The sequence below is a fragment of the Tachysurus vachellii genome, chromosome 26 (genome assembly GCF_030014155.1).
Source record: "Tachysurus vachellii isolate PV-2020 chromosome 26, HZAU_Pvac_v1, whole genome shotgun sequence".
Taxonomy (NCBI): Eukaryota; Metazoa; Chordata; class Actinopteri; order Siluriformes; family Bagridae; genus Tachysurus; species Tachysurus vachellii.
The window spans coordinates 7,163,160-7,169,391 of record NC_083485.1 but is presented as its reverse complement, the minus strand read 5'-3'; the positions used below and the strand labels follow the sequence as shown (position 1 = coordinate 7,169,391).

The 6,232-nt window shown below is 40.9% G+C and overlaps 1 long non-coding RNA gene across 1 annotated transcript; it reads left to right on the top strand.

Moving 5' to 3' along the window:
- The first annotated feature begins 1,477 nt into the window (after window positions 1-1,477).
- On the top strand, window positions 1,478-1,968 carry LOC132840723 (uncharacterized). Its single transcript, XR_009647825.1, has 3 exons — window positions 1,478-1,589; window positions 1,681-1,740; window positions 1,843-1,968. It is a non-coding gene; the product is annotated as an uncharacterized LOC132840723 (long non-coding RNA).
- Window positions 1,969-6,232: the final 4,264 nt, after the last annotated feature.

Genomic DNA, 6,232 nt, shown 5'->3' with positions numbered 1-6,232 from the left:
GATGATATGATCATGTGGTTAAAATTTATTTTTCATTTAAATAACATTAAAAACAATCAGGGAAGCATAGAAAAACGAATGTGCTCTATTACAAATAATAATATATATTTATATATTATTTGACTCGTCACTGACTCACTGCGTTCTGCGCAATAGCCAGTTTTTGGTGGCCTGCCAGAAGCTAGTTTGTGTTTCATGCTAGTTAACAACTTGTTAACAACCGTGTTTTTACTGTACACACGGACTAAAAAATGGATCGATTTCTTATCAAACAATCCCGCGCACAAAATGAACAGCAACAAAGCAATGTGACTTGGCATACTTTGCGGTGAAAGTGGCTCTCCTATTGACTTTGTCCTATCAGTGTGGACAAATCAGTGTGTCTTTGTCCTATCAGTGTGTAAAAAATAGTGAAGACCACTGCTCTATACCATTGAGCTACTGTGATACAACCTAGATTTTCCATGTCACACAAAAGTAATAAAAGTTGACATGAATGTGTGGGAGGTCATTAGAGACCACCTTCACAGTATGTAATGTCTGAAACACCCAACTTCTAGCTTTAAGAACCTTTAGTGTACAACACTATGTTGATCTACACTTACAGTCCTAAGTAGAAAAGAGCAAAATTTGTCTTATCTTTCTAGAAAGAAATTGAGAGCTCATCTGAAAGTGGCCATTTAGAAGAGAGGGAGAAGAAACCCAGACGAAGGATAACGAATGTGGCCAAAAAAAGAAGAGCGGGTAGTCGTGTCCTGCGAAGACATCATCAGTTTTAGTCTTCCAAACCTACATAAATTCATTCACTTGCATTCACTGTTTCCACACGCATACAAGTTCTTTCAAAACGCATATTATCTTTTCTAGAAAAGGTTGGCGAGCTCAACGGAAGACGTGTCCGGTGTTGGGAAACCCACACCGGAGTATCCAGAGAGCGACTTGGGAGGGGAGGAGGAGCAAGTGAGAGAAATGGATAGGAAGGAGGCAGAAAACGCCCTGTTCCGCAAAAGGAGGTGAGATTTTATAAGTTGAAGTGAGTCAATTGGAACACGTTAGTAAAAGCCTGCAAAGAGAGGAGTTACAGTCCAATTTGTCACTTTTACCCTAGATATCAACACACAGCACGCAAGCTTTGTTAAACCTAATCCTGTCACACTCAAGACACCCAAGGTAAGTCTACAAGAATCTTGTGTATAAAGATATATATCTTTCTTTTACAGTAAAGGGACTTGTATTTAGATATTGGGTCAGATTTTTACAGTAAAGGGACTTAGAACTTGGATCTTTGCCACTGTAAGTGAGCGATTAAAAAGGTTTTGTGTGCATGTTTAAAAAAATTCAGATATCTTTGATTTTGGGCAGGATTGCAGTTAAGGTCCCCGTTGATGTAAGAGCACACTAGTTTACTCCGTTTACAACTACATTAGCAAAAAGAACCAAGACATTATTTGAGCTCTTAATTGTATTAATTTTTTAGATGCAACAAGCCTTCGTAAGCACAGGAACAGCAAAGGTACCGAAGAGTCAGTCATCAAAAATTGAAGCATTTCATCAGTCAAGTGTATTTGAAGTCCCCACACCAATATCTGGTAATTGTAAACAAAGAGTTATGGCAAAGTACAATGATAAAGATGAAGTAACTGCAATAAATATTGAACGTATTTTTTTTTTTTTATGCAGTTTTAGGTAACATCAAAAGACAACAGGTTGGCTCTACATCTGTGCCGATGTGCACCTCCGGTAATTATAATTCTCATACACATCCATATAATACAATACCTAATGTACATACTTAGAAATTGTATGTGTAGATAAGAACTTGTCATTGTCTTCTCAAAATAGAAGCTGAGATGCAAAAGGAGAATTTGGAGATGGATGGGAGCGAAGGTGAAGAAGGACAAGGAAGAGAAGCAGAGACAAGTGTGGAGCTATTTGAGAAGGAGGGGACTGAAGATCAAGTTGGACAAGGTAGAGAAGCAGAGGTGGAGCCTTTGGAGGACATGAGTTGCTTGAAAAGATTTTGGAGTGAAGAACACCAAAGAGAAGCAGAGAGGGGAGGGAGGGGTGCAACACGTGTCGTAAATACTGTGTTAAATACTGATTATATTGTCCGAATTTCTTTTAAAAAAGGCAAAGAATGGGGGGACGACACGTGTTAATCATTTATTAAAATTGTTTACTTTTTTTGTTAAAAAGGAAAAATGTGGCTAGATAATGTGATATCTGTTTAATAAAAATTCATGTTGGAAAAAAAATGAGTTTGTGATTTACTGATGTGTGGTATAAAAGTATTGTACAATTAATGTTTCCATATTTCTAATGTTGATTGGGCAGAAGAGTTAATATAATGTTCACTGATTTAAGGTGAAGGTTTTTCAAAGGCTTTGTAATATTTTGAGTATAAGCTTGACGGTGGTCCAAGAGTTAAACAATTATCAAATATACCTACCAGCTTTGCAGGAAAGTATTAATATTGATTTTAAAGCTTACAAATTTAACTCCCTTAATGCTCAGAAATAGTCTTTGGTGTAGATGGTGCTCATTGATAAACTATCTGCAGATATTGGTAGTCTTGGATTTTGCTAATGTAAACATTCACATCTTTATTGTAAAAAAAAATAATGGTCTAAATATGGCCCCAAAGGTGCAGTAGGTTGAGACCAACTTCTCAATATATAAGGGTTCAAAGGCCAAACTTCTAGCTTTAAGAGCCTTAATCCTAAAACCCTGCCATTTGAGCTAGGAAAAGGTTTTCCAGTAACTCTATGGGCCCACCTTCTAATCTAGCATTATCGCTTTAATCACATTGTATATTTATTCCCGTTAGTGTCAATACTCCAAATTCACTGCAAACTCAGGCAGTTCAATTCAACGTCTGGCCCAGACACCTGAGGCCTTTTTGGTCATTACAAGGCCTTAATTTTTGCTCCCCTGGGGTCCATTTCAAAGGTTCATATCGCTTTAATCACATTGTATATTTATTCCCGTCAGTGTCAATACTCCAAATTCGCTGCAAACTCGGGCGGTTCAATTCAACATCTGGCCCAGACACCCGAGGCCTTTTTAGTCATTACAAGGCCTTTGATTTTTGCTCCCCTGCGGTCCATTTGCAAAGGTTCATATCACTTCGATCGCGTCGTATATTTATTACTAGGGCACTGACGACAGAGATTTTATTATATTTTCGGCCTGGGGGGCCATCACGGACCCTGGCAGACATTCGTACACCAGTCGGATGGACAACATTTCACATTGTCGGGTTTTTGGCCCCCGGGGGCCTCTAGGGGCCTTCAGGGCCCATGGCCTACAGACGTGGATGAACTACTTCAAATCCTAGGCCTAAAATGCAATTTTTATTCGAGGGCCCCTTGGGGCCACCTCTTGCTGGAGACCACCTTCTCATTACTTAAAGGTTAATTCACGCAACATTTGCATTTAGTCCCTTTAGCGTCAACAGTCCGGATTGGCCCCAAACCGACGTAGTTCTGTTCAGCGTCTGTCGCAGATAACTGAAACATTGATATATTGTCATTACGATAACACTTTTATGTTCAGGGCCCCTGGGGGCCACATTTGTGCCATGGGGGCCATCGTGGTCCCTGGCAGACATTCGTACACCAGTCAGATGGACATAATTTCACATTGTCGGGTTTTTGGACCCCGGGGCCTCTGGGGGCCTTCGGGGCCCATGGCCAAGGGCACAGACAACAGAGATACCATTATTTTCTCATTTTAAAGAATTTCATTTTGGGGCCCCTGGGGGCCACATTTGTGCCATGGGGGCCATCATGGTCCCTGGCAGACATTCATACACCAGTCAGATGGACAAAATTTCACATTTTCAGGTTTTTGGCCCCCAGGGGCCTCTGGGGGCCTTCGGGGCCCATGGCCAAGGGCACAGACAACAGAGATATACTTATTTTCTCATTTTCAAAAATTTCACTTTGGGGCCCCTGAGGGCCATCCTTGTGTCATGGGGGCCATCTTGGTCACTTAGGGGCCAAGTGTACTTGCGTGCACTACTCAGATAGACTAAAATGTTTTTGGCCCCCAGGGGCCTCTGCAGCACATGCCTAATAATAAAGTGATAATACTGCTCTCTTGTACCATCATTCATTCATTCATTCATTCATCTTCTACCGCTTATCCGAACTACCTCGGGTCACGGGGAGCCTGTGCCTATCTCAGGCATCATCGGGCATCAAGGCAGGATACACCCTGGACGGAGTGCCAACCCATCGCAGGGCATCTTGTACCATCAGATAGACTAAAAAGTTTTTGGCCCCCAGGGGCCTCTGTGGCACATGGCCTAGACCTAATAATAAAGACATAACACTGCTCTGTTGTACAAGTGAGGTCAATATTAGACTTCATTTGCATGAGGTCTCAGTAGAACAAATTATTAAAATTAAATAATAATTGTGTAATTGATAGCGCCACCTCCTGACGGAAAAAACGCCTTAAATTATATCAAGAAACGGGGTTCAATAAACTGGTATTTCCAACAAAAGCTGGCATATCAAGAATCCGGATTTCAATATAAATGAATGGGAGACAACGAAGGTAAACGCGATGTTGGGTTTTTCACCCACGTTCTATAATATGAGCCATCAAAAATTCCAACTTCGGTCAGTGAGACCTAATTAGGGACTGATTGGGAACTATATCAAGAAACTGGAAACTTCTTCATTTTGCACTTTTTCGGGATTTTGATCCAAGCTCCTGGCACGATTCTGAGATTTTAGGAAAAAAAATCGTCTTTCTATGACCTTCGTATCAGAAGCTGGTTTTGGTGTAATTCACCTCCAACGAAAAAGGGGGCTCTGGACTAAGTTTCAGACCCAACATTGAATTAAAAAATCCAACTTCTTGATATACTGTAAGTCCCTAACAGTTTTACTTTTTTGAAAGTTTCAGACCCAACATTCCGATGTTGTAAATTCCAACTTCTCGATATAAGTCCCTAACATTTTGTCTTTTTTGACTGCCAAGCTTCCGTATATAAGACTATTATAGGACCATTAACTCAATATGAATCCCTAATGTTCCTAACATTCATTGTACTCCAGCAAATCAGCTGATACTGCCAATTTATTACTCCATTGATTGTAAATGTCCAAAAATCAAAGACCATGTGTGGTCTTACCCAAATCTGACCCTAATGACCATCCAAACACCAGACTACAGCCAATTTGCTTTTTTGCTCCCTTGGGGTCCATTGCAAAGGTTCATATCGCTTTAATCGCATTGTATATTTATTCTCATCAGTGTCAATACTGCGAGTTCGCTGCAAACTCAGGTGGTTCGATTCAATATCTGGCTGGGGGCATTAGGGGCCTATAAAGCTTTAAGAGCTTTAATCCTGAAATCCTGCTATTTGAGCAAGCGAAATGTTTTACCATAGCAACGGTAACAAAACAAAAAGGTTCATATCGCTTTAATCGCATTGTATATTTATTCCCATTAGTGTCAATACTCCGAATTCACTGCGAACTCTGGTGGTTCAATTCAACATCTGGCCCAGAGGCCTTTTTGGTCATTACAAGGCCTTTCATTTTTGCTCCCCTGGGGTCCATTGCAAAGGTTCATATCGCTTTAATCACATTGTATATTTATTCCCATTAGTGTCAATACTCCGAATACGCTGCAAACTCAGGCAGTTCAATTCAACATCTGGCTGGGGGTATTAGGGGCCTATGTCCTAGGGCACAGACAACAGAGATTTTATTATACTGTTATTACAATTTTTATTTACTTATTTATTTATTTATTTATTTACTTTTGTTTTATTTTTGGGGCCCTCGAGGGCCATATTTGTGCCATGGGGGCCATCATGGTCCCTGGAAGACATTCATACACTACTCAGATGGACAAAATTTCACATTGTCAGCTTTGCGGCTTCCCGTGGTCCCTGGGGGCCTTTGGGGCCCATGGCCAAGGGCACAGACAACAGAGATATAATTACGATGTCATTTCAAAGTATTTCATTTTGGGGCCCCCGGGGCCCACATTTGTGTCATGGGGGCCATCTTGGTCACTTGCAATACTCAGCTGGACTACATTTCACGTTAAGTTTTTGGCCCCCAGGGGCCTCTGGGGCCCGTGGCCAAGACGTAATAATAAAGTTATCCATTTCAAAGGTTCATATCGCTTTAATCGCATTGTATATTTATTCCCGCCAGTGTCAATACTCCAAATTTGCTGCAAACTCGGGCGGTTCAATTCAACATCT